A 10690-nucleotide genomic window follows, 5' to 3' on the forward strand; every position below is an offset into this window, starting at 1 on the left:
GGAGAACTGGATAAGCAGGGTGGGGGGGGATGGTGGCAGGGAGGACAATGGGAGGAGGGAGCAATTAGAAGTCAACACTCCTGGGGAGGGACAGGGTCAAAAGAGAGAGCAGAAGAAATAGGGGGCAGGATAGGATGGAGGGAAATATAGTTAGTCTTACTCAAAACGACTGTTATGGAAATCACTTGCAAAACTGCACAGATATGACCTATGATGAAATGCTTGCCTTCCCAAAGGTGATGGGTGGGGAGGGAGGAAGAGAAGTTGAAACTCAAAGTTTTAGGAACAACTATTGAGTATTGTTCTTGCATACAACTAGGAAATGAGAAATATAGGTAATGGGGTATAGAAAGTTATCTTGCCCTACAGGACAAAAGAGAAGATGGGGATAAGGGAAGGGAGGGATGTTAGAAGGGAGGACAGACTGGTGATAGGAGTAATTAGAATACTTGGCATTTTGAGGCGGGGGAGGGGTGAAATGATGAGAAAATTTGGAACTGAAAATTTTGTGGAAATGAATGTTGAAAACTTAAATAAATAAATTTAAATACAAAAAAAAATAAAAACTACCAATTTCTTGCCATGTTTTAAGTAATCTATTTATATACTTTCTTTTTGGTAGGAGCCTAAATTCAAAAGGACACAAGAAACCACAGCATGTATAAGTCTAATACAATAGAGTAGCATAATTTAACTTAAGCAAATAAAACTATTCATGATTCATGAGAGAGGATAATTTAAATACTCCTAGTGATTCAATCTAACAATCCACTGTGAGATCACTGAATTGAGATGGTTCTGGAGGAGAAGTTAGGCTGGTGACCTGCACAGCCTTCTCTCACTCAAAACAAAGACAAATGCAAGTCATGTCATCATTTCTCTGATGGCATGGTCTTCTTTGGCAATGAAGGACAAACACAATCCTGTGAGTACCTGCAGCTGGCTGAATGGGGACCCAGCTACCTGGATAACTCACTTCCTTCTCTCCTGTCTACTCCCCCCTCCCCTTCTTTCTCCTCTCCAAAGGAAGGTAAATTTGGATGGCCAAAATATGCCCAGTTGACCTGGGTTTTATTGGCTTCTCCCCATCCCTTCCTTTCCCTTCCCTTTACCCTGTCCTGTCCTGTCCTGTCCTGTCCTCTCCCAAAACCTTAAACCTGCTGCACTCTGAAACTCAGACTCCATTGGGGCCCTGCCTGAAGGCTCCTCTGGACCCTCCTAGCTTACTATTATCAATAGTAACTGTTGCTGTTTCCCACCCAGCCTGATGTCTTTCTTTTTCTTGACCCCATTAAAGGGGCCATGCCCTGGCTACTTCTTAAACAGGCCTATTCAGTGAATGGGCATTGCCTCACCCTAAGTGAGTACCTGCAAAGCCCTTGGCCTAAAGGGCCCAAGGTCTCCCAGTGTATCCTGGGTCATCTCCAGTCATCCTGAGGAGTATCTGGTCACTGGATTCAGATGGCTCTGGAGGAGAAGTGAGACTGGTGCCCAACAAAACCGAGGCTCTTGGATATAAAGAGCTGTACTTTGGGATATCTTATCACCCTTATCAGCTAGAATGGTTCTTTTTGCTTCACCTTTAACTTTTTTTTTATTTGCCTTATGGTGAAATAAGAAGAAACAGGGAAGTTGTTATTATCAAACTTATTTGTGAAGCCCTTTCAAGAATATTTTTTGCCCTAATCCTCATCATTCCAGATATCCATGATTTTTTTTGTCACTTCTGTTTCCTTCTACTTGAAAAGAAGTCAGGGCTCTTCATTATCTCATTACCATTAGTTTAATCAGGTATCAGGAAAAAATTTACATTAACTTATTTCCATAGCAACCATCTCAATGCAGTCATTCACCCTTTAAGAAGATAGTCTGCTTTTGAAAAATCTCTGTACATATGTTATATTTTCAAAATATCTTATTTACTTTATGGCAATTAAGGAGAGTTCCATTGGTAATTATTCTTGCCAATAATTTTTCAGTGTAGCCCCTATATAATATATTATACTACTGTATTTAGCATTTTAAATACCAATCATTTATATTTTGTTATTCTAGTCTATATTAAATGAGAGAGAATATTATGTTTAAATTTTATATTAGTACCTGAAGAAACTAATAAAAATTTCCATTTCATTTCATCTTCTAATATACTCCCCCAATACACATTTGTTATTTCTTTTTGTAAATTTTTAAAATTTTATTTCTGATCTCAATTGGAAGTTATATGATTAATTGCATTTATATATCTAGAATATGCTCTTAAAAAACATCATATTTTCCATGTACTAGTGCAGTTCACTATCACCCTTATATAAGTTGAATAAATACAACTTAGTTGATCATAATTTGCTGAAAAATGTACTTATAAAATAGTTGTCTAAATGTATGTATATGGCAAAATGACCCAATAGTGCCTTGACCAAGAAACATCTGATCAAATTATTGAAAGAAAAGGTAATGCCCAATGGCAACATCAATGTGGTACTAGCAGTGAAACTAATCTGGAGGAAAACAAACAAACAAACAAAAACACTGGCATGGTATATGGTAGATGATAAGCAACATCACCTTATAAGCAACAGCAAGAGAGGGGAAATCATTAGTCACAAAATTGCATATGATTCTTCTCTAAAGTCCTTGAAGCTAAATTAATGTATACATATAGTTGATTGCCACGCCAGGCCATCTTTCAAATATGCCTCTTTCTCTCCACTCATAGAGCTACTATTGTAATCCAGATCCACTTTGTCTCTTGCCTAGATATTTGTAATTGACTTCTTAGTCTTCTTATTGCCAGTCCCCATCTGCTCTAATTCATCACTAACATAGTTATCAAAATGATTTTCCAAAGCAATGGACTTACCGTATGGTGTACCAAAAGAAACATCATAATCCGCATATGGTTTTGCCATGATGTAATAGAAAGTAGCCATTATCTCTTTATAAACTATGCCTCCCTGACTGTCCTTTTACTTTTATTGAGTAATCTTGGCTTCTATATCACTCTACTGAATTATTGAGGTTACAGTTTGCTTAAAACTCCCAGACTTTTTAAAGATACACTACTATCTTGCAACACTCCATTCTACTTGTTAAGGTTTTCACTACTAAATTTAATTTTAATAGATTTGACAAAAAATTATATTCTTGCTGGATGATGATATTTGTCATTAGCTATCTCTTCCAACTCTTTGTATATAGAGATGCCATAATTATGCCATTTCAATCTTTATCCAAATTAATGATAAAAACATTAAATAGTACTAGACCAATCACAAATACCTTGGGTACTCTGCTGGTTGAATCACTCCCACAAAAATTTAATCTTTGGGCCAGTCATTCAATTACTTCTGAGTCCAACCAATTTTCCTATAATCTAGTCTCTATCTTTCTATCTTTTTTGAAAGATTAGCACTACAGATTTATTAAATGTTTCAAGAAAATCTTAATAAATTATGTTCATAACATCTTCTCTGATCTATCAGTTAAGTGTTCCTGTCAAAAAATGAAATTAGTTTTCCATGGTCTGTACTTGAGAAATCCATATTTGATCTTTGTAATCATAATTTCACTTTCAAAAGGGACATTAACCATCACTTCAATATTATTTTAAAATTTTACTAGGAATTTAAAAAGTAATTTCACTAAACTTTAGTCTGTGTATCAGATCTCTTGCCTTTTTTTGTAGACTGGGAAATTTTCTCTTATGTAATTCTGCAATCCATTTCTGGTTCTCCATGACTTCTTTCCCTCAACGGTCTAATATTTTAATTCAATCGCAAAAAAATGGTTAGGTGTGTTATTCATTTCTGCAATTTTCTACATAAAATAAAAAAAGCGTAATAGCAACTTGATCTGGTCTATTTCAATTTGAATTCATTTTAAAAGATGATAATAATACGCTTATAACTGCCATTTTATGCATTGCATTAAAGTTTGTAGATTCCATTACAAATATTCCCCAAGAATAATTGAAATATCTCCCTTAGATGTTTTATTAAAATCATAATTGTCAAATCCAGTTGCCATTTCTCTAATGATATTCTCAATAGTTGATACTAATAATGATAATAAAGATATATTAAAGGTACATTTCATTTATATATCACAAATATTTGCAATTCATTCCTTTTCCCTCTTTTCTTCATCCCATAGACTCAACATTAAACAAAGAATAAAAAGGGTGAAGAGAGTTCCCTAGGAAGGGAGTATATCTGTGTTGCACACCCGTAATCTCATATGTGCACCAAAGGAATGGTGGTTCCCTATCATGTATCTTCCTTGGGGCCAAGCTTCCCCATTACTCTATGATTAATTTCCATTTTGATTGCTTTGTGGTTGTTTTTCATACAACTTCCCCTTTTATTTATTGTTTTATATTCTTTTTATAGATTTTTCTTGTATTTATTTTATTTTAAATCAATTCATGGCTCTCCATGCTTCTCTATATTCATCATATCATAATATCTTAAAACAGTAAAATTACATTATAGCAACTTAAGATAATTTATCAGTTATTACTCCAAAATTGATGGGTATAATGGCTGAACAAATAGTGGTGTATGATTGTGATGGAATACTACTGTGCTATAAGAAATGAGGTCAATGATTTTAGAACAATGTGAAAGACTTTCAGGAAATAATGAAGAGCAAAATGAGCAGGAAGAAGAGAATTATTTCTATAGTAATAGCAATATTATTTTAGAATGATCGAACAAATAAATTATTTTGACTATTATAAATACCTATATTAACTATATGGGACATATGAAGAAAGACACTATCTGCATCTAGGGAAAGAACTGATAAATAGAAGTATGTATAGAAAACACACACACCTAAAAATGATCTACACATGTATTATTTCTTTCTCTAGACACAGATAGCATCTTTCTTCAAGTTTCTTTTATATTCTCATATAGTTCTTAAAACAATATTGCTTTATTGTATACAATGTTCTTTTGGTTCTTCTCATTTCACCCTTCATTCTATTGTATTATATGGGATCTTTGTTTTTAACATTGATCTCCTTGGCATATGGATCTAGCCACAGTGTCATTGTGTCAAAGGTTAAGGACATTTTATACATTTTCTCATGGCATGCTTAAATTGTTTTCAGGAATACTTGGACCAATTAACACATTTTCAAATAGGATATTAATGTTATTTCTGGCCTTTATATAAGCCTCTTTCAAATTGGCTATTGTCAACTTTAGGTATCTTTGCAATTTGCTATTTTAATTTGCATTTCTCTTTTCCTTATTGATTTGTAATAATCTCATATAATTTTTATTTTTTTCTTTTGAGACATGTTTTTATAGATACACATATGTATATATGCATATATGAATATATATACATGCTATGTATATATGCATATATGTATATGTATATACACAAACATACATGATTCTGTAGGTGTTTTGTGGAGGGGGGGTGCTCCTTGGCTCTCTATGCAATGTTTGCTTGCAAATCACTGGAGTTATCCTGTAAAACTTGAAAAACTATCTGCTTATACTGCTTTGACTAGCATATCCTCCTCAATAACCCCCACTCAGCTGCTGGCTAGCTTGAACACCATAACTAGACTGGTTTGACAAACACATGCCTCTTAGTATTTGGCTGTCATAAGCACTACCACTTGTTCCTGCTGTTGAATTCAAGAAGAGTGCTATATGTCTTTGCTGCATATTTGCTTTGTCTTTTGACATAGCTGACAAAACACCTTCATAAGACGGGCGGAGCCAAGATGGCAGAGTAGAAAGATGCACATACGCTACCTCCGAACCCACTGCCCATAGAATATCTGTAAAAAAAGAACCACTGTAGAATTCTGGAGCAGCAGAAGCCACAGAACAACGGAGCGGAGGAGATTTCTGCTCCAGAGAGCCTGAAAACCTCGCGCAAAAGGTCCCTCGCGCCCTGGACCAGAGCAGAGCCCAACCCTGCCTCGGTGGCACGGAAAGGAGCAGATCCAAGCAGGCTTCAGAGACGGAATCTCCAGCGGCCGGGGGTCCCCCACCCACAGGTGAGAAGGGTCGGTGAGAGGGTCTCTTTGGCGGGTTGAAAGGGGTGTGGGGTGCCCCCATAACTCAGGCCCCCTCGGGAGGCAGCAGTGGAGGCGGGAGCACACCAGAGCTCCCCAAGCAGGCAGGAGCTTGGATCCATTGTTGAAGGTCTCTGCATAAACCCCCTGAGGGAACTGAGCCCTGTGTGGTGGCTCTGCCCAGACCTGAGCACCTGAACTTAATCTCACACTGAATAGCAGCCCTGCCCCTGCCCAAAGCCCTGAGTCTGGGAAGCAGCATTTGAATCTCAGACCCCAAGTGCTGGCTGGGAAGATCTGGAGGCAAGGTGGGGGTGGAGAGGACACTCAGAAGTCAAGTCACTGGCTGGGAAAATGCCTAGAAAAGGGAAAAAAAATAAGACTATAGAAGGTTACTTTCTTGGTGAACAGGCATTTCCTCCCTTCCTTTCTGATGAGGAAGAACAATGCTTACCACCAGGGAAAGTCACAGAAGTCAAGGATTCTGTATCCCAGCCCACCCAATGGGTTCAGGTCATGGAAGAGCTCAAAAAGGATTTTGAAAATCAAGTTAGAGAGGTGAAGGAAAAACTGGGAAGAGAAATGAGTGACATGAAAGCAAAGCATGAAAAGCAAGTGAACATCCTGCCAAAGGAGACCCAAAAAAATGCTACAGAAAATAACACCTTGAAAAATAGGCTAACTCAATTGGCAAAAGAGGGTCAAAAAGCCAATGAGGAGAAGAATGCTTTCAAAAGCAGAATTAGCCAAATGGAAAAGGAGATTCAAAAGCTCACTGAAGATAATAGTTCTTTCAAAATTAGAATGCAACAGATGGAGGCTAATGACTTTATGAGAAACCAAGAAATCACAAAACAAAACCAAAAGCATGAAAAAATGGAAGATAATGTGAAATATCTCATTGGAAAAACAATTGATCTGGAGAATAGATCCAGGAGAGACAATTTAAAAATTATGGGCCTACCTGAAAGCCCTGATCAAAAAAAGAGCCTAGACATCATCTTTCATGAAATTATCAAAGAAAACTGCCCTGACATTCTAGAACCAGAGGGCAAAATAAGTATTCAAGGAATCTACAGATCACCGCCTGAAAGAGATCCAAAAAGTGAAACTCCTAGGAACATTGTGGCCAAATTCCAGAGTTCCCAGGTCAAGGAGAAAATATTGCAAGCAGCTAGAAAGAAACAATTCAAGAATTATGGAAATACAATCAGGATAACACAAGATCTAGCAGCTTCTACATTAAGGGATTGAAGGGCGTGGAATATGATATTCCAGAAGTCAGAGGAATTAGGGCTAAAACCAAGAATCACCTACCCAGCAAAACTGAGCATAATACTTCAGGGGAAAAATTGGTCTTTCAATGAAATAGAGGACTTTCAAGCATTCTTGATGAAAAGACCAGAGCTGAAAAGAAAATTTGACTTTCAAACATAAGAATGAAGAGAAGCATGAAAAAGTAAATAGCAAAGAGAAGTCATATGGGACTTTACTAAAGTTGAACTGTTTACATTCCTACATGGAAAGACAATATTTGTAACTCTTGAAACTATTAAGTATCTGGGTACTGGGTGGGATTACACACACACACATGCACACGCACATGCACACACACAAATACAGACAGAGTGAACAGAGTGAATTGAAGAGGATGGGATCATATATTAAAAAAATGAAATTAAGCAGTGACAGAGAAATATATTGGGAGGAGAAAGGGAGAAATGGAATGGGGCAAATTATCTCTCATAAAAGAGGTGAGCAAAAGACTTATTAGTGGAGGGATAAAGAGGGGAGGTGAGAGGAAAACATGAAGTTTACTCTCATCACATTTCACTAAAAGAAGGAATAAAATGCGCACTCATTTTGGTATGAAAACCTATCTTACAATACAGGAAGGTGGGGGATAAGGGGATAAGCAGGGTGGGGGGGATGATGGAAGGGAGGGCATGAGGAGGAGGGAGCAATTTGAGGTCAACACTCATGGGGAGGGACAAGATCAAAAGAGAGAACAGAAGTAATGGGTGACAGGATAGAATGGAGGGAAATATAATTAATTCTTACACAACACGACTATTATGGAAGTCATTTGTAAAACTACACAGACTTGGCCTATATTGAATTGCTTGCCTTCCAAAGGGAAGGGGTGGGGAGGGAGGGATGAAGAGAAGTTGGAACTCAAAGTTTTAGGAACAACTGTCGAGTGCTGTTCTTGCCACTAGGAAATAAGAAATACAGGTAAAGGGGTATAGGATGGAGACAAGGGCAGAGAGGGATGATAGAAGAGAGGGCATATTGGCAGACAGGGGCAATTAAAACGCTCAGTGTTTTGGGGTGGGGGAGGGGACATAAGGGGAGAAAAGTTGGAACCCAAAATTTTGTGAAAATGAATGTTAAAAGTTAAATAAATAAATAAATAAAAGAAGAAAAAAATATACCTTCATAAGTGGTCAATTCAGCATCTGTTTCTCCAGTCACTCTGCCATCAGGTCCAATTTTAATTGGCCCTCAAACAGGCTTGAATGATGTGAAAAAAATTGTACATATCATTTTCAGTCGCCCGGTAAGACAACCCTCTCATGTGGACACAATGGACTGTTGTACTCTGGAAAGTGGACCAACCATCTCCATATCTATGATCAAGCATTCCTGAAAAGCAGCAATTGAGGTCTCTTCCAAAACTATCCAATCCAAAGACATATCCATCATCATATCCATTGTAGCCATCATAGCCTCCATACCTGCCACTATCTTTCAAACCCAGATGCTCTACCAGTGCTGTCATAACCTCTGCAAGCCCCAGGCCTGTCGTAAAGATATGGCTACTGCATAGCCATTGACTTTCAAGGAGGATCATAATGAGTACTAACTTCTACCTGGCTGCTCTTGAAGATTTCATTGTACCTTTGCCCTATCTTTCCTTATGTTTCTTTGGAGCATTTTCAACTATTTCCTCTGAAGTAAACTACACGAAGTTCTCCCCCTTACTCTTCCCCTGGAAGATCAATGGCAATGTTATACCATTTGGCATGATTTCCTGAAAAATCCTGAACAATTTCTTCCTTGGTACAGTGAATTGGGAGTCCTCTAAGGTATACAAAGCCCTCATTAGCAATGATAGAACTATTTGGATCAATATGCTTCAACACCCAATCCATTTCAGTGTTGTTTGACTTGAATGCTTCAACATATCTGTACAGTTTATCTGCTTTTTTCAGCGTCAATTTGATGTCATCTTCTGATTTAGTTCAACAAATGCTTCTCAATTTGATCTGCCTTGTTGGGTATAGATGAAATGAATGCCTGGTGCCCGATTTTGAAATTTGAATTCTGAGAAGAAGTGTTGGAATTCCTCAGCCAAGGAAAACCAGGGCAAGCCCTGGTCCTTTACCATGAAGCCTTCTCTGCCTTCAGTGCTCAGCATCATCTTATTCAGTAAGTGGTGACAACTCGATACTTGATTTCAGTGTAGCTGTGAAGAAAAAATCAATTTTTAATGATATAACATTTGATGTTTAGATCTTATGATCAATTTCAGTTGATTAAGGTACTGAATAAAATATTCCAGTCTAAACTTAAGTTTTGACAAACTTCTTTCTGTTTTTATCAATAATTATCAAATTGAAGTTATTTTCAAATAAAAGATGTTCCTGGATTAATCAAACTCTCTGTTATTGAGGTTCATTGATTCTAATTGTATTTTATCCACTATGTTCCACTGATCTACTTTTCTGTTTTTCAGCCAATACTAAATGGATTTTGCAGCTGTGGCTTTTAACTGTAATTTGTGGCCCACTATTCCCCTTCAGTGTCCACTTTTTTGTTGATTATTTTCTTTGAGACTTGTAATTTATTCCTAAAAATGTGCTATTTACAAAGAAAATCTAGCATAGTAAAATATCTATGTAGTTTCATTAGGTGACATAGCAAAGAAAATCTTTCACTTAATTGAAGCGGTATCATTATTTTTATTATATTGAAATACTTTATGCTTGACCATTGGATATTCTTCCAATTGTTTAAGCTATTCTTTATTTCTTTAATAATGGTTTTAGAAATATATATATATGTATATATATACATATACTGCATGTATGATGATAATGTTATATTTACTCTTGATCATATTATGCATTCTGTATCTATTTTGAATGGCTATTTCTCTTATATTTTTTCCTCTTGGATTTTGCTATCAATATGTAGATGCTATATTTTTAAATTTATTTTTATTTTGCAACTGTACTCAATTTGTTTCCATTGATTTCTCTGCTGAATCTCTACGATTTTCTAAGTAAGGCGTCATAGAGTTAGCAAATATAGATACTTTTATTTTCTCTTTGGAAGGTATATGGCTTTTAATTTCTTTGTCTCACTTCAGGTATCCACTCCCTACTAACCATCTTTGTTCTATCCTTTTCCTGGCTAAGGATCTTATGGGTTATAGAGTGAAATTTAGATGTAATCATGTTAAACCCTTTCATGTTTAGAAAGTGAGTTTTCAAAGGTCTCAAATGTGATGAAATTTCAAAACCAGGATTCAAACTCTCTTCCTCTATCTCCAAAGTCTCCTCTTTAGAATACACAACTCAGCCTTAATCAGTTTCCTTGGCAGAAACAGAATGAAATCAAGCATGCAACTGCTTTGCT

At 36.6% G+C, this 10690-nt stretch overlaps 1 pseudogene; it reads right to left on the reverse strand.

Moving 5' to 3' along the window:
- Positions 1 to 5451: 5451 nt before the first annotated feature.
- LOC140512800 (heterogeneous nuclear ribonucleoprotein H2-like) lies at positions 5452 to 9502 on the reverse strand (annotated as a pseudogene).
- Between the last annotated feature and the right edge of the window lie 1188 nt (positions 9503 to 10690).

This window comes from Notamacropus eugenii, chromosome 6 (genome assembly GCF_028372415.1).
Source record: "Notamacropus eugenii isolate mMacEug1 chromosome 6, mMacEug1.pri_v2, whole genome shotgun sequence".
Taxonomy (NCBI): domain Eukaryota; kingdom Metazoa; phylum Chordata; class Mammalia; order Diprotodontia; family Macropodidae; genus Notamacropus; species Notamacropus eugenii.